At 43.1% G+C, this 26835-nt stretch overlaps 1 long non-coding RNA gene across 1 annotated transcript in view; it reads right to left on the bottom strand.

Moving 5' to 3' along the window:
• Nucleotides 1-26542, bottom strand: part of LOC126195351 (uncharacterized) — a 401534-nt gene extending 374992 nt beyond the window's left edge. The window contains exon 1 of the long non-coding RNA XR_007538593.1: nucleotides 26401-26542. This is a non-coding gene — a long non-coding RNA (uncharacterized LOC126195351). The remainder of the gene's footprint in view (nucleotides 1-26400) is intronic.
• Between the last annotated feature and the right edge of the window lie 293 nt (nucleotides 26543-26835).

Below are 26835 nucleotides of genomic sequence, written 5' to 3'. Positions count from 1 at the left end.
TTGCAAAATTGTACATAAGTCTGGTGACTCGACCTGTTGTGCTACGATTCTTGACCAGAATTCCATGGGGTGTTTCCAAAAGGATAACGCTCGCCCACTGTTGTAACCTAACATGCTCTGCAAACTATCAAAGTGTTTTCATGGCCTGCTCGGTCACAAGATCTTTATCCAATCGAGCACATATAGAGCATCATCCGACATCAACTCCTGCGTCATCCACAAAAACATTAACAGTGCCTATATTGACCGATCAAGTGCAACGGGCATGGAATTCCATTCCACATACTAACACAGGGCACCTGTGCAACACATCGCATGCACATTTCCACGCTTGCATTCAACCTTCAGGCGTTTACACCGATTATTAAGGTACCAGCGTTTCATATTTGCAATGGCTTATCTCGTGTTTACATTAACTTGTGGTGTTGAAATGTTAATCGCTCAAATGTATTACCAAGATAAATATATTCCCGAAATTTCATTATTCTACATTAATTATTTGTTGGTATTGTGGAAAAAATCAAGTAAGTCTATCAATGAATCTATGTGCTGGTGACGCTGACGATAATGAAGACCGACAGATACCAGGAGTTCCCGGAACGTGCTTTATAGAAGCAGCCCTTTCATTGGCTTAGCTAAATATGAACTGAAGATTTTGAGAACGTCTTGGTAGTTTAATTAATATGTATTTTCGTCGGCGTAAGAACAGATCGCTGGATGACAACCGTCTCTCTCCAGACGGTTCATTTTGATGTCCGGCATGAAGCCATAGGGCATCGTGCACATTACGACGGGAAAGAAATTACTGCGTCGCAGTAAACAACGATCGAACGCAGCAAATGGATGGCGTGCCATTTGTCAGCTTAATGCTCACTATCAGCGGACGTAACCCCTGCAGCAGTCACGCGGTTGATGGTATACGCGTCAGGGGAACTCATCAGAAACGTGCAATTGCTGCCGGATGCCAAGGTGGTTCTAAAGTAACTTTTAAGCACAGAAAAAGTGTGTGTGTGTGTGTGTGTGTGTGTGTGTGTGTGTGTGTGTGTGTGTTAGTGTGTGTTTGTGTGTGTGTGCATTTGGATCAAGTCCTTACCATGTGTGTGTGTGTGTGTGTGTGTGTGTGTGTGTGTGTGTGTGTGTGTGTGTGTGTGTGTGCGTGCGCTTGTGCATTTGCCGTGGGCATTTCGATCGTCTTTACCGACCCGGTTAAATAAAATCGTATCACAGACGTTTTCGCGCAACATAGTGTAAAAATGTAGGGGTCACACGAGATTTCATTGTGGGAAGTACATTAGTGAAATTGCATGACCCGACTGAACTCGAAGACGTAGGCCGTGTACAAAAGAAAACAAGCAAGACATGTCTTATATCGGCACACATACCAGGCTAAACCGGATCTCACTTTAAATTCTGTGTTGATAGACTGTGGTGATACGATGTACTAAATGCGAAGACGGGCGGTTTCCCCACATGATATCAGCGCACGTGTGTTTTGCCGAATGTGAAGACAACTTTGTCAACACCGATGGAATACCGTCCCAGTTACGAGTAAAGGTAACTTCAAAGATATGACAAAGTCGTAATGTGGGTATCCGTATAATGTATGACTGCAGGATTTGTAACACGACACTAATCCACTATCTGCAGTAGGGTTTGGACGGATTGAAAGGTTTGCGGCACATAATTACATATTTCTTGAGTATATTAGGGCATGGCAGTAACAAGTAAATGTGTACATTCTATTGCGAAGTACAAATCTGTCGTTGAAAGTTTGAACTACCTCAAAATTAATACTTTAAAAACAATTTCCTTAAAAGAAGTTATTTGAGAAGGGGAATTAACTTACATAAAAATTGACAACCTACTCAAAAACAAAATGGTTCAAATGGCTCTGAGCACTATGGGACTCAACTGCTGAGGTCATTAGTCCCCTACAACTAAGAACTAGTTAAACCTAACTAACCTAAGGACATCACAAACATCCATGCCCGAGGCAGGATTCGAACCTGCGACCGTAGCGGTCTTGCGGTTCCAGGCTGCAGCGCCTTTAACCGCACGGCCACGTCGGCCGGCTACTCAAAAACAAAACGGTTTTTTATTGTCAAGGAAAAATGAAAATCAAAATCGAAATTCTGCGAGTGTCATTATTTTTATGTCATGGTTTCATCAAATTTTTCGTCACTGCATTGCCATAGCCACATTATATGTCTAGAAAGAATTTATTCTGGCAACGGGCCAGGGAGTTTCTTTTGTGGTGATTTTCCATCAGTCGAAACTGTTTGAAATCGACACTGACCAAAGCTCGCAGACAAGCGTCCAGTCCTGTTTCCAGAAATACGCCTTCTTCTCCGCTCAAAGATCCTGGAATTCAAAACTGAAATTCAGGGTTCACTTCTAAAACACAAAAAAATGTTCCATGAACTTTATTATAATTAATTTAACGCATTTTGAGCCGCTTACTTCCACTCCCCGTAGTTCTTTTCCTCTTCTGAACGTTTGATTTCGTCCCCATCTGTGGGAGACATGTTGGGAGTTTGAGATTTTTCTGGAAAATCTGGTACCGCAGATGGGTGCGAAACATGAGAGAGTTGATTCATATATCGGCCATGGTGTGAGAGCTTGGAAGGTACTATGGAAACTGTTGTTACGGTTTCCTTTGCTACTTAAGAAGGTTTGAACTAAGAGTAACTGCCTTCTTGTGGTGACAACACTTACGTGAAATACATTTATCTAGACTTCGATAATATGGAAATTCCAAAGGCCGTTTGTTGGCTAGAGTAGAGTATGTGCGAGCGTGCGTGTGAGTATGTACAAGGCAACACGCAAAGAGAATGCATAGAAATGAGAATTAGGCGTTCGACTTCCGAAGATAAATTTTATTTACGAGTTTAATACTTTGGATTACAAAAAGCTGTTTCTTCGAGACCCGCCTGTCAACAATTTGCTCTTAAAGAACGTGACTTAATGCTTATAACCGAAATATAAAACCGTTGCCCTACTTTTGCAGGCCCATTAGCCATACATCATACCGTAGAAATGCACTGTCTCCACCAGTCGGAAGAAATGTCAGCTGGGGAAATTAAGGAAACATCTTGGCATTGTCGGAAGCGACGTCTGTTTCGTATGGCACGAAGGGACACAGCGCCGTCCATCTCCGATGAAGCCGCATGATATGCTCGGGGACCCCATAAATAAATCCCCACTGTCTCTCCCTGTGCGGTCGCCATTCGCTTTCTCCAGCGCGCGGTAACTCGGAGGGCAAGTAGTTGGCTGCACTCTTGTAAACAAGATGATGACGAGTCTACTAAGACGCAGCTTTCCAGCGGTAGTTATACGAAATTTGTACACAGGTTTTGTTTAGAGAATTCTGCCTGTCACAAATTTTTTAGCTCCTTCTTCTTCTTTTTTCTTCAAGTGTTAAGCATTGATTATTTAGTGACTGTATTTCCTGTGATGGATTCTACTTGATCCATCTACTTCTTTCTTGGTCTATCTGTTGACCTACTACCATTATTATACGTTCATTTATTCTCGTCTGGTCGAATTGCTTTATTCCTTACCAGATGGTTTATAGCCATCTCCTCTTCTTAAGATCATAATTTCCACACAGGTTTTCTACATTTCTGGGTACTACTGTCCAAGTCTCGTAGTCATAAAGCATACATGGTAATGATATTACAGTTTTGTATAATTTTGTTAGCTGTTGTTTCTTCGTATTTTTGTTCGCTGTTCTGTATATTGTCTCATTACTACAACTGCATTTCTCAGTTTTTTTCTGTATGTTATTTTCACTTGTGAAGGAGATGGTATTTCTGAAGAAATTAAATTAATTCACTTCTATTTTCTGGTAGTTTATTATAGTTTTGCTTGACCTTTGTGTGTGTATGTGTGTGTTCCACATTTCCTCCTTAACAACTGTATTGATTTCAATCACACTTGGTACACATATCATTTACTGTCAACCAACAATCGCTGTCAGGTTAAGAACCACCTAACTAACATAGTTCAGTATATATGAGGTAACACAGAAAGAGATACGCGGAAAACTGCCACGTGATGTATAACACTTGACGTTATTACTTCTGTGCTGTTAATTCTATTCGCAATAAATTTCGCAGACAGTTTTCACATACACACCTAAATGCACGAAATTATTTCATGGTACCAGGCATACTTCAGAAGATATAAACTCATAAACACTGACATGCGTGAAAAATTAATGCATTATACATAGGACTACAATTTATTTGTTACTGTGTTCCGACCACATTTTGCAGACAGTATCCACATATACTGCTGAAAGTACCTACACAAATATACCATTGCATGACACATAGTTCAAGTTATATGAGTTGGTAAACACTGAGATACGCTTCCCAGACGACTGTTGCCGAAAACAGTCGCCATCCATAGAGCTACGAAGACACGTTTCCATAGAGACTTCTACGAGATCGCGTTGTAGACACGCTGTGCAGCTGCATACAGGGTACTGGAACTGTCCGGGATATGACACTACAAACCCAGTCCATCTTTGGTTCTGGTTTCTAATAGAAAGTTGGAAAAATGAGTAGGCGGGAAATACCAGGTTCGTCAGCTAGTGGATACTAAAAGGCATCGGAGAGGAACTACGTCTTCGTCGTAAGCCTGCATTTGTTGTTGCCTTGTTTGGCAATGGGGAATTCTGAGCCATGTTACATTTGTCTCATTTTTCTTCGTCAGTTGTATGATGTGCCTCTCCTCGCTAGTATTTCCCATAATATTTCCGCATCGACAGTGTCAAAGGCTTTCTCGTGACCTACAAAAAGCATTTACTTTTGTCTATTAAACACTACATGCTTCTCAGTTATTTGTCTGATGACAAATGCGTTGCCTAAAATTTATTTCAATGGCGCGCAGCAAGGTATTACCTCGTCGAGAGGTCAATGTGGCAATAAACCAATGGCTCTGAGAACTATGGGACTTAACTTCTGAGGTCATCAGTACCCTAGAACTTAGAACTACTTAAACCTGTAAGTAGGCTGTTTAGGTTTTTTTATTGGTAACGCCACCTCTGTATGAAAATCACTGGCTGTGCTGTGTGCAGTCTGTGGCTGCTTTGCATTGTTGTAATACTCGCCATTGTAGTGTTAGGCAGCTGGCAGTGAACAGCGCGTAGCGTTGCGCAGTTGGAGGTGAGCCGCCAGCAGTGGTGGATGTGGGGAGAGAGATGGCGGAGTTTTGTAATTTGTCATGAACTGCTATATATGACTATTAAGGTAAATACATTGTTTGTTCTCTATTAATATCTTTCATTTGCTAACTATCCCTATCAGTAGTTAGTGCCTTCCGTAGTTTGAATCTTTTATTTAGCTGGCAGTAGTGGCGCTCGCTGTATTGCAGTAGCTTGAGTAGCGAAGATTTTTGTGAAAGGTATAGTTTAATGTTAGTCAGGGCCATTCTTTTGTAGGGAATTCTGAAAGTCAGATTGCGTTGCACTAAAAAAATATTGTGTGTCAGCTTAAGCACAGTCGTGTGTAATTGTTCAAATGGTTCAAATGGCTCTGAGCACTATGGGACTCAACGTCTTAGGTCATAAGTCCCCTAGAACTTAGAACTACTTAAACCTAACTAACCTAAGGACATCACACACACCCATGCCCGAGGCGGGACTCGAACCCGCGACCGTAGCAGTCCCGCGGCTCCGGACTGCAGCGCCAGAACCGCTAGACCACCGCGGCCGGCTGTGTAATTGTTAAAAAGGGGACGTTTCATAAACCTAACTAACCTAAGATAATCACACACATCCATGCCCGAGGCAGGATTCGAACCTGCGACCGTAGCGGTCGCGCGGTTCCAGACTGTAGCGCCTACAACCGCTCGGCTACCCCGGCCGGCGGCAATAAACCAACATTTGAGTAAATATATATAGGTTTCACTGCAGTTTCTTTTAGTGTCGTTGTGTTTTGTGGACCACGTCTCTCATCACTATTGGTCTCTCGACTTTCGGTCAGCAATCCAAATGGTTCAAATGGCGCTGAGCACAATGGGACTTAACATCTGAGGTCATCAGTCCCCTAGAACTTAGAACTACTTATACCTAACTAACCTAAGGACATCACACACATCCATGCCCGAGGCAGGATTCGAACTTGCGACCGGAGCAGTCGCGCGGTTCCGGACTGAAGCGCCTAGAACCGCTCGGCCACCTAGGCCGGCTGAGCAATACCTACACGTTCATTAACATCATAATCTTTATTTGATACATAAAAGTCCACCACAACCAAGATAAACGTCAACTAAAGCTTCATGTGACTTCACTTCCGATGTCTCGATGGTAGTGTTGCCTGTTCCGCACTCCTGGAGAAAAGTCTTTGACAACAGTAGATAAAATTAGTGACAATATTATTTCGAAAGGCCAATCCTTAATTTTTGTAAGGTTACGAAGGATGTTTTTGAAAATATGCTTCCGTACTATAACATATTGGCCAGATGACACACTTAGCCTGCCGGCCATATATGAGGAGTGGTCACAAGTTCTGATCGGTCGTGAACTGGAAACCGCGGTGAAAATCCCATGGCACTTAGTGCAGTTGTGTTGGGCAGCGTCTTTAGTATAACCGTCGTTTGCGTCTCGTCGCTCTTTGGAGTTCTGAGCACGCTGTGAACACGTGCAGATGGCTACAAAATAGTGTCTCCCGCCGAGTATGGATGCGTGCCCAGAGATTTCACGTAATCCCACATAACCTAAATGCCATGAATTTCCTTCTTCATGTCAATTCTCGGCGGCACACTGCAGGAGCAACGAAGACGAAGCGTTGTCAATGGGAAGTGTTTGGTGGCCCACCATACAGCCAGGACGTGGCTCCCTCTGATTTTTGCCTCTGCTCACGTGAATCGCTGTCTATGAAGACAAAATTTTGGTACGGACAACGAACTGCAGGCCAGCGTATAGATCTGGCAGGTAGCACAGGCGCTGTTTTCTATCAATTGTTTTTCTATTTTTTTATCCTTTTGCAAAATTCTCAGAAAACATATTAGTAACAAACATGAATATGTGTGATATGTAAAAATTACACAATGTACGGCCTGTTATGTAACAACAGGCAGCAGGTCTTCACTTGAGAAATAAATTAATGTCAAGAGGATATGGAAAAGTCGGCCGGGGTGGCCGAGCGGTTCTAGGCGCTACAGTCTGGAACCGCGCGACCGCTACGGTCGCAGGTTCGAATACTGCCTCGGGCATGGATGTGTGTGATGTCCTTAGGTTAGTTAGGTTTAAGTAGTTCTAAGTTCTAGAGGACTGATGAACTCAGAAGTTAAATCCCATAGTGCTCAGAGCCATTTGAACCATTTGATATTGGAAATTTGGTACAAGGCTACGACTAATGTCTAAGCTGTAGCGATGACACCTTGGGGAAGTAGTCGTAAGTGTAGATAAGTGTCGCAAATAAAACAATTATGATTGTCACTGTGTTTTCCATTTCGTACAAATCGGAACTTAGTTTCTGGACAACCCTCATACAAAACGGTCTATTGACAATGTGTTAAATTTTTTGCTGTTTGGAGTCACAGTCCGAGGGACGGTACACTGCATTCACCCAGTATCCGGTATATATCCGAACAGATACAGCACCATTTATGAATACGAACCCATATTGTCAGGATGGAGTGAAAACATATGTTTCTACATGTAAGGTAACACAATAACCTCTTCAGTCTGGTTTATTAAATCACAAATCACTTTTTAACAATTATGTTAGCTAAGCGTCTACCCAGGCTCACACTCAGAAGTAATGCAGAATTAATGTTTGGTTATACCAATGTCCGAATGTGCATGGTGGGGTGCACGTCCCGTAATTATTCCCAAGTCCAGTGAAGTTCAGTCTCTCCAAGTGAAGTCGCAAGATTTTCCGCCGAGCAGCCAGGTAACCTCGAGTGGTGCGGCGAGTCATCCACAAGCAGCTGGAACACGGCGTACTGCACTTCCCGATGAGAACTGTCGTTTGCGGCGGCGTCCGGGTTTATATAAGGCTTGCTAGTTAATGGAGCCGTCGGCTGGGGTCGCTGTTTTCCAGGGAAAACCAATCGCAATGTTTCCTGGCGTAGCCAATTGCTGTGTGCTGACAAACGCGCGCGCGCAAAGGTGGCCAGCGATGGTAGCCGCGAGCCGCCCGGAGAAGTGCGGCCAGCGATGTATTTCTCGGCCACGTCAGGGAGCGTGCGTGTGAAGACGGCCAGCGATGGAAGCAGCGGGCCGCCCAGAGAAGTGCGGCCAGCGATGTATTTGGCGGCCGCGTACTGGAGCGCGTTGTTCGGTGTTTGTTAGAAGTGGTGTATACCACACCCCTTCCCCCGTGGGGAAGCGTGGAAACATTGGCTGCGAATGAACGCCACGTGCATGGCGTCCTCCTCCTCCGAAACCTCGGCATCGGCGGTGAGACTGGGCACAGGAGCATACGGGCGAAAACGCCCCGGCCGGGGGCGAAGGTTATATCGTGCGGACCGCGGCAGCAGAGGAGACAATGCAGAAGGAACCAGTGGCATGTCTTCATCGGCATCCGGAGTGACCTGGGGGTGGCGATCGGGGGAGGCCTCGGAGTCCCCGGCTGGCTGTGGCTGTGTCTGGTCCACGTCCGGGGAAAGAAGCTCCGGCTGGGAGGCGTCGTCCGTGAGCCGACCGGGGGCCAACTACGAGGACCACCCTGGCGTGTCCTCCTCTGGTTGGCGTGGGGAATAAGGGGAAGCAGGGGACGGGAGAAGAATATGTCGAGGGGGAGGGGGGGGGGAAGAGAAAAACGATTGGGAAGGCAGGTGAGGGCGAAGCTGATTGGCATGTCGAAGAACCGCCTGGTCGGGAAGTTGAACCCGAAAGACTTTCCTGCCCCTGCCCTGGAAGATGGTGGCCGGAATCCAGGCTGGTTGTCGGCCGAATCCCTTCGCCCTCACCAGAGTACCTGGGCGGAAACGAGAAGCAGACAGCGACGGAGCCAACCGAGGTGTCGGCAGAAGCAGATTCAAGAGGGTCCGGGGCTGCCGTCCGTGAAGAAGTTCCGCCGGGCTTTTATCTCCGATGGGTGTGGACCTGTAACTGCGCAAGAAAAAAGTAAGAGATCCGTCGGGGGAGTTATCCTGGAGGTATTTCTTCATCTGCGTTTTGAAGGTGCGGACCATCCTCTCTGCCTCGCCATTAGATTGAGGATGGAAGGGGGGCGTCGGGTCCGCAGCACGTGGTCGTGCGGTAGCGTTCTCGCTTCCCGCGCCCGGGTTCCCGGGTTCGATTCCCGGCGGGGTCAGGGATTTTCTCTGCCTCGTGATGACTGGGTGTTGTGTGATGTCCTTAGGTTAGTTAGTTTTAAGTAGTTCTAAGTTCTAGGGGACTGATGACCACAGAAGTTAAGTACCATAGTGCTCAGAGCCATTTGAACCCTTTTTGGGGGCGTCGGAATGTGGCGAATACCATGCCGGGCACAGAAAACCCGAAAATCCTCACTGCGGAACTGCGGACCGTTATCCGAGACGAGAACCTCCGGCAGACCTTCAATGGCAAATATTTTTTCTAAGGCTGCAATATAGGTGGAGGTGGAAACGGAGCTGCAGCGGACTGTATATGGAAACCTGGAATATGCGTCGACGACAATAATAAACACGGCATTAAACACCGGCCCAGCAAAATCAACGTGCACCCGTGCGAGCACGTGGTGGCCAAGAGGCAAAGGAGTGTCTTGGAGCTGCCTGCTGGCGTTGGCAGGAGGGACACGTCTGCGTGAGGCGTTCAATCTCCTGAGTCATAGCGGGCCAGTATGTGAACCGGCGAGCCAAAAGCCTCGTCCGGGATATCCCCCAATGACCTTGGTGTAACAGGTGCAGAACGTGCTGACGTAAAGTCTGCGGAATGACGACCCGTGGATGTCCGTCGTCCGAAAGAAGTAGAAGGACCCCGTCAACCAACTGAAGCTGACGGCGGACAGTAAAGAACTGACGAAACGCCGCAGAAGCCGTGGGAGGCGGTCGTTCGGGCCATCCATTACGTACGTGACGACAGACTGGTCGGAGCACCTCGTCGTCACTGGTTGCGTCAGCTACCCGAGAGCTGGTAATGGGAAATGCCTCTACTGCGGCCTGTGCTTCTTCGTCTACGTGAAAACACAGATTTTCCTCTTTGTCGAAATCCAAATCCGGTCCCCATGGAAGGCGTGAGAGGGCATCAGCGTTGGCATGCTCGGTTGTGTTGCGAAAGTGGATTTCATACTGGTATCGTGCCAAAAACACAGCCCAGCGCTGAAGACGGTGAGCAGTCCGGTCAGGGATCTTTGCTGCAGGATTGAATAACGATGTGAGGTGCTTATTATCCGTAATGAGGTGAAACTTTGTACCATACACAAAAACATGGAACTTCTTTAAGGCGAAGATGATGGCCAGTGCCTCTTTTTCAATTTGGGAATACCGGCGTTGCGTATCGTTTAATGTTTTTGATGCATAGGCCAGAGGGTGCTCCGACCCATCTGCCTCCCTGTGAGCCAGGACCGCCCCGACGCCTGTATCCGAGGCATCCGTTGCAATGACGATTTGCTTAGTAAGATCAAAACGTGCGAGGCACGGGGCCTGCAGTAATTGGGACTTCAACCTATGGAAGGCGCGGTCGCATGCCGGCGTCCACTCGAAAGGAACCCTTTTTTTGCATAACTGAGACAAAGGGGCAGTTGCCGTCGCAGCCGCGGGTAAGAATTTTTGCTAATATGAAATCTTCCCCAGAAAGGAACGAACATGTGTCAGCGTTGTAGGTCGTGGCAGCTTGATGATGGCTTCTATATGTTTCTCTAACGGACGAACACCCAAACAGGAAATGACGTGGCCCAGGTACTCAATTTCAGGTTGGAAAAAACAACATTTTTCTTTCCTACATTTTAGGCCAGCCTCCCGTAAGACATGGAATAAAGACTGCAGGTTGTGAAGGTGTTCCTCCGTCGTACGACCCGTCACCACGATGTCGCCCAAATAGTTAATGAATGCATCCACTTTAAGGACTAATTGTTCCAAAAAACGCTGGAAAATAGCAGGGGAACTGGCTATCCCAAACATCGTTTCAGACGATATAACCCGTGCGGTGTGTTGAGGGTCAGGAACTGCTGAGATGCGGCATCAAGTGGGAGTTGTAGGTATGCTTCAGCGAGGTCTATTTTCGAGAAGAATTTTCCACCCTTCAATTTGGACAGCAACTCCTCCGGCTTTGGAATAGGATACGTCTCGATCTCTGATTGGGCGTTAACTGTTACTTTAAAGTCGCCGCAGAGACGGAGCTGCCCGGACGGCTTCCGAACAACGACGAGGGGAGTAGCCCACTGACTAGAAGGAATAGACTCAAGAACGCCACTTGCCATGAGGCGGTCCAACTCCCTCTTCACTTGATCTCTGAGAGCTAAAGGAACGGCACGGGCGCGAAAATACCGAGGCCGCGCATTCCGTTTCAGTGTGATGTGTGCCTCAAAATTCTTTGCGGAACCGAGGCCGGGGGTGAACAGGTCTGCATAATCCTGGCAAAGCCTGTCCAGATCCGAGTACGGAACCTCGTCCGACACCAAATTCACAGAATCGTCGATTGAAAAACCAAATTTCCGAAATGCGTCCAGTCCAAATAAATTCTCAGAGGAATCCCTGTTAACGACTAAGAAGGTGACCTGGCGGGTGACCTTCCGGTATGTCGTCTGCAAGTTGACTTGACCGCGGACTGGAATGGAATGTTTACCATACGCCATGAGGCGTCGCTGCGTGTCGTGCAAGGGAGGAGCGCTAAGGTTCAAATATGTGGCGTAATTTAGAATGCTCACGGCTGCGCCAGTGTCGACCTGTACTTGAATCGGTTTTTCCGCAATCAGGACTTCAATAAAAAGCCTATTGGTGGTCTCCTGGTGATCAGTAGCGGCGATCAGATCAACATCCATCGGAAGTTCCGAAGGTTGCTGCGGCCGGCGGGACTTTCGACACACAGAAGCTAAATGGCCCTCGGAAGAACATTTGTAGCAAAAGGCCCATCGATCAGGACAGTCATCTCGTTGACGTTTTTTAAAACAATCAGGACATGACGGCAAACGTTTTGACACCCACGACCGGTTTGAGCGGTTGGAGCGAGGTGGCGGACGGGTCTGCTGAGTGGACCGGCGGCCTGCCCGCACTATCACTATTTCGGAATCATCACTCGGGCGGGCCTTAGCCGCCGGCTCTGATGTGTTTACTTTGACTGCTGCAATGTCGACCCATGGTTCTAGTTTCTTGCCTGCTGCACGGGTCACCTCGAAGCTTTGTGCCAAGTCCAAGACTTTATCCAATGAGGGGTCGACGAGCTGAAGGGCATGTTGGAACTCCCTGTCTGGCGTACCCCTGATTATCATGTCCCAGATCATTTCTTCCTCGTAGGAGTCCTTATTTTTAGAGGTAACAAGGTGGCATCGTCGCCCCAAGCCTTGCAATTCCGCTGCCCACACTCAATGCGTCTGATTCGGCTGTTTCTTGCATTCGTAAAAGGCAACTCGAGATGAAATAACATGGGTATGGCGCTGGTAATATATAGTGAGCAACGAGCAAATCTCGGCAAAAGGTAGCTCCGAAGGTTTTGATAAGGGGGCCAGTTTGCACAAGAGCCGATAAATCTCAGGTTTAGACCAAGACAAAAACAAAGATTTCATGAGGCCAGCTTCAGTTACCTTGAAAGCATGGAAACGTTCCAGCAATGGGGATTCGTAGGCTTCCCAGTCCTCTAACGTTTCTTCAAAAGACGGAAACGGCGGTACTTGCTGCGTGGCCTGCGTCTGCATGAACCCTTGTATAAGTGGCTGGAGAGTGTGGAGTAGCAGCCTGTGGTTCTCGTCCTGCCCCTGGAGAAGTTTCTTGAGGAGATCTTCCAACGTCTCCTGGTGCGTGCTCGTCGCCATTTTATTGTGTTATAACCAGGAATAACATAATAACCTCTTCAGTCTGGTTTATTAAATCACAAATCACTTTTTAACAATTATGTTAGCTAAGCGTCTACCCAGGCTCACACTCAGAAGTAATGCAGAATTAAAGTTTGGCTATACCAGTGTCCGAATGTGCATGGTGGGGTGCACGTCCCGTAATTATTCTCAAGTCCAGTGAAGTTCAGTCTCTCCAAGTGAAGTCGCAAGATTTTCCGCCGAGCAGCCAGGTAACCTCGAGTGGTGCGGCGAGTCATCCACAAGCAGCTGGAACACGGCGTACTGCACTTCCCGATGAGAACTGTCGTTTGCGGCGGCGTCCGGGTTTATATAAGGCTTGCTAGTTAATGGAGCCGTCGGCTGGGGTCGCTGTTTTCCAGGGAAAACCAATCGCAATGTTTCCTGGCGTAGCCAATTACTGTGTGCTGACAAACGCGCGCGCGCGAAGGCGGCTAGCGATGGTAGCCGCGAGCCGCCCGGAGAAGTGCGGCCAGCGATGTATTTCTCGGCCACGTCAGGGAGCGTGCGTGTGAAGACGGCCAGCGATGGAAGCAGCGGGCCGCCCGGAGAAGTGCGGCCAGCGATGTATTTGGCGGCCGCGTACTGGAGCGCGTTGTTCGGTGTTTGTCAGAAGTGGTGTATACCAGATATCTACCCAGGACATGAGATGTCAGCAGTTGACAGAGGAGATGCAATAAGCCAAGTGGAGGAATCCCTATAGTGGGGTCGTTCTACTGTTGGAATTATGGGGGGTACATCGCAGTTTTTAAAGCTTGTGACGCTACTTTCACATATCGTGACGCTATAGTGTTACATTTTTATATGAATGCATGGTATCTATATTTTCGGACATGTCAGGAAGAGCGGACACCACTCATTCATGTAACTGATCCTCCTGGACGGGCAACGAATCCTATTACTTCACTGCGGGTTCACAATTACTTCTGACTTCCTGTGGGAATCTCCAAGTAGCGAGCATGGAAGGCATGGACAAGGACTGCGGACAGGTGGAGTTAGGTAGGAGTATGGTTCAACAGGGGAGTGGGCCAAGATAGTCCGCACATTCTCGATAAACACTGCGTCCGGGTGGCGCACTGGTTAACGCAACTGCCCAGTAAACAGGAGATCCCAGGTTCGAATCGTGGCACACATTTTCGCTCATCGCCGCCGATTTCACGTAAAGTCCCGATGCAGCTGATATCAGTGATACCTTCCCTTTCGTTTCCTTCCTGTCCCCTCCTTCTTCAGTTTATAATGGTATATTTTTGCCACCAAGTAGTGGTTAATATTACTTAAAGTGTCCGTAGGGCATTTGCTAGGTGGACATTTTTGTGTTGCTCTCACTAGGAGAGTGTTCTCCCTAAGAGGTGCCTGCATGCACTTTGCTCTTTGTAGGCAGGAGATGGTCAGTGAAACTCATTAGGAAGGACGAAAGTCACGTGCATGCTGGGCAGTTTTCATGGAAGCAGATCTGCAGGCTGCATTTGTCAGGAGAGCAAACTCCTCCCCTAGCCCTGAATGGAAGAAGCAACTCTGCCACCACCATCAATGTGCACACCTGATTAGAACCACATCTTTACACTCAAAATCACTTTCACGTTCAAGCAGTCCAATATCAAAGACCAGACCACTTACATTTTAAGGTGGTGTCAGTATCAAAAAATGGTTCAAATGGCTCTGAGCACTATGGGACTTAACATTTGAGGTCATCAGTCCCCTAGAAATTAGAACTACTTGAACCTAACTAACCTAAAGACATCACACACATCCATGTCCGAGGCAGGGTTCGATCCTGCGACCGTAGCAGTAGTGCGGTTCCGAACTGAAGCGCCTAGAACCGCTCGGCCACCACGGCCGGCCCACCACCACCCCGAGAGAATAATTGAGCGTGATACTATCACCTATTCTGTTCAGACTTGAAAGAAGCAGACACCAATACGCCGACCGACCAGTGTGGGAAGATCCATTGCTCTCACTCCTAGATGTAGTGTAACCAATCGAGTCGCACCGATGCCGTGCTGGACGCAGGGAAGCCAAATTATCTATGGCACATTGCTCCATCCCAGTACCAAGCTCGTAGTATTAAGCTCCGATCAGTGTGCCAAGAGACGGAAATTTCTACAGCGTTCACCTATTTTTTCTTGAAATAAGCGATATCTTCGTCCGTTACATTGGCAACAGCACTGACTAGTTCCCTCCATACAGGGCCATTTTTTATAAAGTAGAAAGTTGTGAATGGATATCTGTGTGATTGGGTCATTCGACTCCCACCTTCCTTGAGGGTCACCCGTCTCCTAGCTTCCATCTGATGCGGCTGGGCGCAAGGGTTGCTCATTTTGGGAAATACGTCAAAACTGCGGCAGCACAATCCATATTCACTATTTGCATACTCTGCGACTAACTTGTGGTGCTTGATTTGATTTTAATATGTGTCAGATTGTAGTAACTTTGTTTCTTATTTAGTGAGCTGTCCAGATGAGCACATCTTGTTTTGCTGTCTCGTCTTCCATAATTTTTGCTGCCTTCCTAGAATGTTGGTATCACAGTGTACTTGATTTGAATTCTTTTATTGTGACTTCTGTTACTCCCAGACTTGATATAAACTGGTGCCACCGCCAGGAAGTGCTGCCTACCGTCTCCAGCGGATATTCACTCGCACCACTACCAGTATGACCAGTGCCCAGTAAATGAATGGTTGCCGCTGCAGCAAAGCACTCCAATCCAAGTCCGGTTACAGTCTCGTTTGTCTGTTAGCAACCACCACCAAAATTCTCGCAACGGCCCTGAAAATATTTTTATTGATAATGGAGGTCTTATTATGGTATTTCATTAGTAATATGATTTGCGAAATATTTACTGTTGTGGTCAAAACTACTTTTATTTCTAATAATTTATGTTTGTTTGATATATGACTTCACTCTTGTGGCCAGTATTCCCAATCGTTTTATTTACTAATGCAAATATCAAACTCGAGTGCAAAATCAAATTAAATTTAAATAAACGTAAATTCAAAAAACAAGTCACACTACTAATGATTATTATAGATTTCCTGATTTCACAGTACGGAACTAAAGATGGTGAAAGATTGCAGGTTTATGAAAATGGTGCTTTCCATTTTGGCTGTGTATAAATATTTGTATGTCTTGTCTTGTACTGGTCTGGAGAAGGATGTCTGAAGCAGCTCGCTATTCTACAGGAATAAAAACAGAAGATTTAGCTTCCACGTCCCGTCGATGCTGAGATCATTAGAGACGGAACACAAGATAGGATTGTTTTAGGAATGGTGAAGGAGATCGGCCTTCAGTTTCCAAAGGAAAGTGGTTTAGGAAAATCATGGAAAACCCAAATCGGAATGTGAGTCCATTGCGCTAACCGATGCCCCACCTCTCTCAGCATTCCACTACTTCCCGAGATAGCTACTTAATCTGTCCATGACTGCTTCAGCCTACATCCATTTGCAAATGATTCAAATGGCTCTGAGCACTATGGGACTTAACATCTCAGTTCATCAGTCCCCTAGAACTTAGAACTACTTAAACCTAACTAACCTAAGGACATCACACACATCCATGCCCGAGGCAGGATTCGAACCTGCGACCGTAGCGATCGCGCTGTTCCAGACTGAAGCGCCTAGAACCGCTCGGCCACCGCGGCCGGCATCCACTTGCACCTTGTCCCTGTTTATCCAATGTACCCACATTATCTTCCGTAACATCTCATTTGAAAGGCATACTTTCTAATCGCACTAGCGTCCATGTTTCATCGCCATATGACGGTATAATGTGACTCTTGAGCTGCCTTACTGTCTCACAGCAAATTAACGATTTCCTGAACCCTCAGAGACATTTTGACCGAGTTTTATCACAATGGCCTTTTATCACTGGCCTAGTTCGTACATCAGCATTGGTTACCCAGTCTACCCACTTAATCTTCACCACTTTTCTGTAACACCCCATATGATAAATTTCTATTCTAGTTGCACTGTCGTCTATGTTTTACATCCATATAAGGCCATAATTTGGACAAGTACTTTCAGGAAATAGTTCGTAACACATTTATAATCGATTATCTCTTTTTCCGTAGTTCTTTACGCACTAATGCAAGTCTTGGCATGGTCCTTTATTTTGCTACCTTCTTCGCCTTCGCTACTGAACAAGTGCTCATAGCTCTTAAATATGTATTTCACAACCCATATTTACTATATCTCTTTTTTCTTATTTTGGTCCACACTACCTTCTCCCAAAATATTGATAGCAGTAGTAGGAGAGATGTGTAGCACAATATCGAAGATAAACAAGTGCTCATAGCTCTTAAGGTATGCATTTCAGAGCCCGTGTTCACAGCATCTTTTTTTCTTTTGTTTCACACAACCACTTCTGAAAGTCTGTCGGCGCAAAACAGTTCACCTTGTATATGTTGAGGCAAGCATTGTTTGTTTGGTAACACGAGCAGTTTACAAACTAAGATGGCGAACTGCGTTCACATTAGTCCATCCGATTATTACGGTAGTAGAAGTCATCGTATCCCCTCATACTTAGCCTTTCCCAACACTTTGTTAGGCGTATGGAACTCTTTTGTTTAAATCTCTCAGTGATATTAATTAGTTGTAGTTCGTGTTTGGTGGCTCATTGTGACCATAATTGTGCTTGAAATGCACCTGTGCTTTCTTGATCAAACTTATGAGGTTTACTGGTGATTCCTTGCAAATGATTCAAAATTCTACCATCTTTACAGGTGAATAAGCACTTTTGAATCGGCATCAAGCCGTCACACCTAATGTTGCAGATTTTCTGCCTTCAGCAGAGACACCAGTTTTTCGAAACCAGTATAACAATCTGCCTGTACAAATCTTAATACTGCGGCTAGCAGTGAGCTTCGTATATTTCTGTGCATACATTTACTAGCCTTAACGTAAGTCAGCAGTTGGTGCTGCAGAGAGAAGTTACAGGCTATCATTTAACATACGACACATTTTCCTCATGCTTTTCATTTTCAGGTTTCAGATAATAAAAGCAAGGATAACAGAATGAGTTAAGCATTCCTACAGCTACTAGGTCACTTATTTACACGTTATTTATGGTAGGACATGTGGCTATCCCAACTTAGTTAATAAAATCCCTTTCTCATTCCCTTCCCTATTACCCTGTTTTACCTACAAGATGTCAATTATCCTATTATCTAAACTGTTTGGTACTCGAGATGTATTATCCATTCTACTATTTGAATAGTTCTGCTAACATCTTTTGCTATGGTAGATTTATTCTATCTGTAAAGCCTGAAACAGTGTCAGACAATGTCAAGAGCACTCCACAGTACACGTCAGTACTAAAACATACTACAGTGTGGTTAATGTATATCCAAGCCATTAGATGGTTTTGAAAATCTATTAAGTTACTTACTTGATACTACAAGCAGTTTTGCTATGTTGCTCCTTTGACACAGGCCCTCAACGCAGATAACAACATGCCTTAAAAAAAAAAAAAAACTAATTTACGTTACTTACTTACATTGACGTAACATCATCAATTTTAACCAAATTTGCTATGCATGTAGGTTGTGTAACATGGTGCCTCTGTGGTAAGACCCAATCCTGTCAAATGAAAAAGAAATTTTCGACACTGGAATGTACAAGATATGAACTAATGTTTCTCTAATAATGGTTTCGCGGTTCAGTTTTGACTTCTAATGTAGAACTTATAATATCTTAACGTTGCGTACTTGCCATGGCGATGCAGTTGGAGTTTAGAGTAACCCAAAATAATTTCATTTTTATTTACTGTTCCCGTTGGTTTACACAAACATCAAATTACAGCTTACTTTTGTATTACAGTTTGACGGCATCCTGTAAGCTAGACTCACCTCTTTAAAGTTCCCAGTGTTAGAACTGGTATTGTACTGGTTGTTAATTAGTAGCCAGAAAAAATTCCAGAGCCTGTACTTAGCAAACGACACCAATCTATAAATTCAAAACGCTTGTTTAATTTGCTCGTCAATCAAATACATCGTGAACTGTTTAAAGATAACTGGGAGGTACCACAAATTATTTATTTTTATCACAGTGCGGTGCGGCACTTACTTAGGAAATAACGATCTCTGAAGTGCCTGTGTTACTGTCACAGGAAATAGAGGCAGATCAAGTGAGAAAAGAGAGACTGAAAGAGTGTGATCACTTGTAAGTTGTACTTGAGTAGGTGTGATAGACTGGTAAGCTAATCTTTTGTTTAGCACACACTTCCTCACTGACAACCTACTTAAATCTTTACTTTCAGCGACTGAAATTTCAAATTTATCCCACTTTTATTCTAGTTGTAAATAACACAGTAATGAAAGAAATGCAGTATGAGATATTATCAGAAGACATGTGGATTGTCGCTAGTGTTTGAAAAAACTGTTACATACAGTTCAATACCTTTTACGTGATACCCAAACGTGTAAGTACCATCTATTTCAGCAATGGAGAAATGAGGTAAAGAGTATTCAGTACCAGCATAATCTTATAATTAACAAATGGATATTTTACATATGATGAATTTTTTCTTTACACATTAGTTAATTAGTAGCCAGAAAAAATTCCAGAGCCTATATTTAGCAAACGACACCAATCTATAAATTCAAAACGCTTGTTTAATTTGCTCGTCAATCAAATACATCGTGAACTGTTTAGCGATAACTGGGAGGTACCATAAATGATTTATTTTTATCGCAGTGCGGTGCGGCACTTACTTAGGAAATAACGATCTCTGAAGTTATCATCTAATGGCTTGGATATACATTTACCTCACTGTAGTATGTTTTAGTACTGATGTGTACTGTGGAGTGCTCTTGATATTGTCTGACACTGTTTCAGGCTTTACAGATAGAACAAATCTACTACAAGAAGCAGCTGTGGAAAAATGGCTCTGAGCACTATGGGACTTAACAGCTGTGGTCATCAGTCCCCTAGAAATTAGAACTACTTAAAACTAACTAACCTAAGGACATCACACAACACCTTGTCATCACGAGGCAGAGAAAGTAGCTGTGGAAATTTGATATAGAACTTACAATTCTGAAACTGAAGTACTGTGAAACAGCTCACAGTAGCAAACAGAAGCGTACATACTATCGTTACTGTGAAGGCAGTCATTTCTATAGATGTAATTTATATGTTACAAGAAACACATAACTGTACTACACAGCAGTCTGCAAGAATAATATAATCAGCCTCCCATTAGGTTTTATTGAGTTGTAAGAGGAAACAGTCAGTCTGTAGATTTGAGCTAAAATCCAGATAAAATAGCAAATCCTACCTCACGTCAAGAATAGGCCATTCAATAAAGGTAATGATACAAAATATTTCTACCTGTTTAACAGATTCTTGGTAAAAGTCAATACTTGTCAAAACCACTATTTGTGGCTGTCTGGCTTCATTACTTTTTCTGTCAGTCTGTCTTCACAACTGCAAATCTATTTTATTATTTGAGCACTGAATTATTCTTGTTTTGTATGATTAGTAACAGATGTAATAAAATGCGTGAGGTAAACACATTACGTGTTTTCTTTTCTTTATCGGAATATATGTGTTCTCTGTCAATATAAAATCATCATGTGTGCACGAGGTGTCCATGAATGAGTGTATTTGATTTTTCATTGAATTTGTGCTCTATGCACCATAAAAAATTGGACCTCATATAGCCTCCTGAGGCTTAACATCTACAACACGAACAGTTTTTAGTATATACATTTTCCAAAGCAAACACACGTTCATTGCCACCATATGTAGAGTAATAGGATGAATACCAGAATTTTAAATTAGCTGAAGTCATTACAGACATTACATCTAAGCAAATGTAAATGGGGAGTAACATTTAATCAGTTTTTAACTATTTCCAATTTTACTATGTAAAATAATGTGTACCCAATTATACCCCTTTTTACGGTGTGCTTTTTTTGTGAGGAATAAGTAGCTCAAGCATAACAGTTCAACTCATTATTTCCAGTTACTTGAAACTGATTTTTGTTTCGTCAGTGTGTTTTAGTATCTTATAAATTAACTCACAGTAACATGATTACAAATGCACAAAATATAAAACTCAAGCTATAAATGAAAGTATAAACAAGCTGATTGTTATTTTATATTATCAAAACAAAGTTTCATCCACTAATGTGATAACATAAACAGAGGTGTCAAAATTCTGATTTATTTATGTAATGGTATTGTTGGTATATAATTCTCTCATCATGTGATGGAAACAATGTATGTGCTATTTTAGCATGAGATACCGTTTTATTATAGTTTCAGTTCTATAGCAAATAAACAAAACTGACCTTACTAAATAAATAAATATGAAGGTGGCTGTTCAAGATGGAAACGTGATATTTATCTGGGGACGACTTTGCATGTGTCCACTGTACTATTAGCAAAGACAACATGAGAAAACATAGCATTAGCTGAACGTGGGATTATGAAGTATGGATTTTTGGTATTTTGTCATTGGAAGTTCTCAGCAGTTTCATCATGACATCATCTCACAAAATTTTTTCAAGCTCAGAGTCAAAAAGAAGGAAAATATTGGTAAGTATGATAAATAAGATGTAAAAGTCAAGTTAATGGAATATCAACATTGGCTAAAAGGTATCATTTTGTAGAACTGATGGTAGAGGAATTAAATTATTGCCAGTGTTGCCTACAACGAACATCGCTTGCCAATATTCCGCTGATGTGTCTCCAGTAGTATAATTCTGCACCTTTATATTTTCCAAAACCTTTTCACAAATATGTATAACTACAGTTAGTTCGGTCTTTTTATCTTTCTTTTCTGTTGCTATATAAACCATGCTTCCAATAACATGCCCATAAATATGGCAGAATTATGAGATATCTGCACTGTGCTCAGTAAAAGAACAGTGTGCTAGATATTATCTCAGAAGAGTAAATTATTTGCATCTCATACAGTGGCCTGCAGAACATGTGTGTATAGGTAGATGTACATGTGGAATTCTGGTTCATTGGCAAACAATGAGGCAGTTTTTATACAAATACAAAATTTTCTTCTCATATTAGAATAAAATTGCTTTTATGTCTCTTGAGAGTCATTACAGAAGTGTTCCTATGCACTGTTGACAGAAGCATTCATAATCATCAATTATTTCTACAAAATGTAGTTGATTTTGTGGCTGTCTTATAGAGCAACAACGAAAGATAAATAATTAGAGCAGAATTTAGAATTTTGCTGTGTGTCTATTGGATGTAAAACTGAACAATAATTTACCTAAAACATCACTTTCAATACGAGAAAGAAGTAGCATCAATTCAAGCCTTCATTCAGATTATTGTCAATCAATCAGCATATACTGATTTAGCAAGTCTGTAGTAGTTAGTCACAATCATCAAGTTATTGGACAAATATCTAACATTAGGAGTACATCTACTCCCTTATGAGGGAAATGATATCGACATAAAGTTGTATAAGAGGGGCAAGATCATCCACTGTGAAATTACAGGACCTATAAGTAATCTTTCTGTTCTAAGTACATCCAGAAGTACTTCTTACAAAAGTTCACAGCACAACATAACACATATTCTCAAATAGCTTCCACAGGTGATAAAGGTAATTAGCCAAACATTGCAGGGTTTAAACACTACTTGGAAGTTTCTGTCAGAGGAAAGGTCGTTATATCCGAACAGTAATAGTTTATTGTATCATGTTGGCTGTATCTTAAATAAATGTGAGATTGGATCAAAACCATATACGTGTTGTAGATCTAAACGCTTCATGTTACTTATAATGCACTAAAATTAAACTTGATAACAATTTTTCAGGTTTCTTTAAAATAGCATCAGAAAAATTTTGTGACAGTTCCTACTGATAATCAGACACTTTGCCCCTACCTAGAGAAGTTTTAAGATTTCTAATATGATCTGAATTCTTGTATTGAATGCGTAGTGTTATTTCTGCTTGGCACTATTGTGTTGATTGTTGTTGCTACTTATATTTATGTTTTTGCATTTCGATGTTTAACATTCCTGTTATTGCTTTTAATAGCTTCTGCTTACGTAGTAAGCCTTTTATAAGTTTGTGTCATTCATTAAGATGACACCAGAGGTAAACTAGCCATGACATTCTGACACTGATTCATAAGTGTTGGATAAAAAATGTATTCCAACCTTTCTCTTTCTTAAGAAAATAGAGTGCGGTACTTCTGGCAACGGATTTCTCAATTGTCTCTAACAGAAACTTTGTGGCAACAATCTCAAGAGAGTAGATTTTGTGGTCTGTGATAAATTTTCTAGGAGAAGGATCCTATTCTGTGCTACCCACTATCTGTAATTATTTTGGATTTGAAATCTGGATGGGGATAAGATATTCAACTCTGCAGCATTCCCTTGGACACTGAAGCACAGATTCTGCTATTGGGACAATATCGATGTTATCCTTAACTGCAAAAAGGAAAGTCCTCCTGGAGCAATCTATTTCAAAGGATGTAGATATTTTATAACACTTATCTTTCCCTGTCTGGTAATATAGCCTTCCAGAGAAACAGCAGAAATTTGTTTACTCTGCCTGTAAGAAGATTCTGATCGAACACAGTATTTGTTTTGGTCTTACCCGTGAGGCCGGACCATTAATTTTTGGAATATAAGCGGTAGGTGCATAAGGTAAACCGGAAAAAGTTATTAATCTGGAAACCATATCGTATTTATTTTGTGGAGAGCTGGAAGATAAATAATAAAATACGAGTTATAGGTTTAGTTTGTGTGATTAAACCACTTTTACAGTATTTCCATTTGCATTTGTGCGTCTTACGTTCGAAGGAGTTTGATGTAAATCTTCTAGATGTTTAGCTCACTGTGTTTGCTACAGTTTGGAGACCTCAGTGACAGACATTTTCCTGCACTCAGGTATATAACATGCCTGGCTGACATACAATCTTTTACTGAGAAAAAGTTTTCAGTCACGAATTGTGTATTGTGTCGATTCCAATACATATAATTAATTTACTTTTTTAAGATGCAAAACCTTCATCTTGTTTTTCTCTCTGAATTGAAGTCGGGTATTATGGAAACACTGTAGAAACTTTATTCTTCCATTTATATAGATGAAAGTGACGTATCTGCATGCCGACAAAGAGATATAACATGTAATACGTAACGTCCTGTAGAAAAAAATATCACATAGGACTGTGTTGTAAAAATATAAACATTAAAGAACTGTTTTTCTCATAACAGGAACATACGTTTTAAAGACTGTTGTTCATGATTAAATATCTGACTGATAGTATAAATTCATGTGTTCTTCCGTAAAATACGATACACTATTTTTTGTTAGTAAAAACCAAAAAGTTATGTGCCACATCGACTCCTCTGCATTGCGGAAGTGTGTGGATTCTGATAAGTTACTCTTCAGAATAGTGATCAGAGGCTTTCGACTAGAAGTATGCACTGATGAGTCGCATTAGTTTATGACAAATTCCACTGTAATTAGTGTTACCATTAATTATCACAATAAAAATTAAAATAAAATATTACAGATACATTTTTATTACCATTATCTGTGTTTCTTTTACCGGATTCGTTTCAGTAAGTTCTCTGCTCCACTTGTGCGATTATTGAATTTGGTGGAATAAGGTTCATGGTTGTATGATATCATTCAGTACTGTAACTCTGTTATTCTAGTCTGAACCAATTTAACCTACACAAAAATAAATTTCAGTATCATTAATACACTCTGTGAACATCCTAGTAATCCTAGCAAACATTTCGCTGCTGCTGGTGATGGGGAACTGGCAGGGAACCAGAAAGTCTAGCAGAGACGTCTAATTGAGCTGTTGATACTCAGAAAACGCGATACAGGAAGGGTTTTGTCAATGAATGTAACCTCTAAATTGTTTATGTTAGCTGATGTAGGATTATGAGAATTCCTTATTTATCTAATAAAAATTTATACCGCTAGTGTGAAGTTTTATTTAACAATTTTCATGTAGCCACTGCAAGACGAAAGATATAAATGTGTACTTAGGTTGTTTTTATCATTTTCTGTTCAGGAGCGGACTGAAATACTGTACGAAAGGAATTAGGTTGTTAGAATGGAATGGTAATTCTAGGAGATGGTATTTTAGCTCCATGGCTTCATTAATTAGGAATCTGCTGCGGTCTGTTTTAGAGTGCAATAAATATTTTCATCTCAATCAACGCTTTTGTCAATTTATTGTACCCTGGTTATCTCCCCAGAGTGTCTATTGTTTTGATAAAAGAGTTTCCACAGAATCAGTCTGCTAAGTAACTGCACTGAAGACTGTCAGTTGTAAGGAAGCTGACATACATGTGGGTAAGTGAATTTAAATTTCCAAAAATGCTTATAAATTAAGGAAACTGGTATTTCTCCTTCGCGACAGCATAAATGAGAATATTCGAGTCACCTCTTCTGTACGATGTAATGATATAGAATGTGAGCATCTGGATCGAATGTTTGTCTGCATAGTTTATTGTTTATAAGTAAGGATCTATGAATGTTACTTAAGATTCATAAAAGAATTTATCTGTATAGCGAAATTCTGCTAGATACTTTTCTCCTGGGTGAATATGACTTTTTTGTAGTGTTTTATTGCAGTTCACGCAGGGAGGTTTTGAATATATATATACCATTTTTACCATATGTTTACGCGAATTTCAGCTGCTCATATACGCCACCTATGATACGTTAGAGCGAAGGAATTTACTTGTGTTCCTTATCATCGATCAGAAATGCCCGTTTACTTCTGTTTAACTGTAAGACAGTGAATTAAAACAAACCTGCGAGAGATTTGATGAATTTAAGAAATATGAGCCTTTAATACGTAATAAAACTTCGTTTATGTTAAACGATGTCGACTTTTTTTGTATTTCCGTATCCTCGCTCATGTTCCTGGAATGTGTGAATATATACATCTTTTGCCATATGCTTCCGCAAATTTCTTCTGTTAGTTTACGTCAGGCGGTGTAACGCGCTTGTATCCCCTTATCAGTGAGTGTTAATCTCCATATGCCACTGTAAAACTATATTAAAGATGGATAACGTAAAATTGTGTTAGTTTTGAGAAACTTACGCTTTTACTACTATAAAAATCTTTTTTGATGAAAACCGGTTTCAATATATTCACCAACGTAGTCATCGATTTGGTCCATAACGTGTACAGTTACCGTGCGCCTTGTAGCAGGAAAGTTGGCTCTGACAGTGTGTTTGTAATGCAGGAGTACTACAAAGCGAACTTTTGTGTTTTGTTCTGGTGAGAGGGTAGAGGTTTCCTAGGCTGTGGGACTCACAAATTTATGATGGTCAGCACGCAAATCGGGAATCAGCCAGAAAGTGTGGGGGCCTCGTGCTTGATAACGGGGGGTCGCCTATTGATCCTCGCAGTTATTAAGCCTCGGACGTAGTGGTAGCCGAGCCGACGTGAGTGACGGCCCCTGGTGGGTAGGCAGCCCGCGTCACAGCTGCCAGCTCTCGGCACCTACCTCTGCCAGCAGCAGCGCGCCACAACAGGTAGCGGACCGGCCGGTAGCCCGGGCCCGGGGCCGGCTATGGCGGAGTCGGAGGCGGAGGAGGTGGAGGAGGCCGCGGCGGCGGCGGCGGCGGCGGGGGTGCGTCCGAGGCGCGCTCTCGCCGGCAACTGAGCGCCTCGGCCACCGGCAGCCGGCCGCCCTGGAGCCGTGGAAGCCCGCGCCTGCGCCGCTGGAGCGCCCGCTCGGCGTCGGCGCGCTGCCGCCTGCTGCCGCCGCCGCCACGGTCGCCACAGACGCGACGCCTCACCTGCCGGCCGATTATGCAAGAATTAGTGGTCAGCTCCCCGCGCTCGCTGCACCAGCACCACCGGCCATCTCTAACGGGCTGCGATGATGACGTTATCCCTAATCTCTGGTGCAACAGAACTAGTGCTGCACCTCACACTA

The sequence above is a fragment of the Schistocerca nitens genome, chromosome 7 (genome assembly GCF_023898315.1).
Source record: "Schistocerca nitens isolate TAMUIC-IGC-003100 chromosome 7, iqSchNite1.1, whole genome shotgun sequence".
NCBI classification, from domain to species: Eukaryota; Metazoa; Arthropoda; class Insecta; order Orthoptera; family Acrididae; genus Schistocerca; species Schistocerca nitens.
The sequence above is the reverse complement of the archived record's forward strand: the minus strand, read 5'-3'. Positions and strand labels throughout refer to the sequence as shown.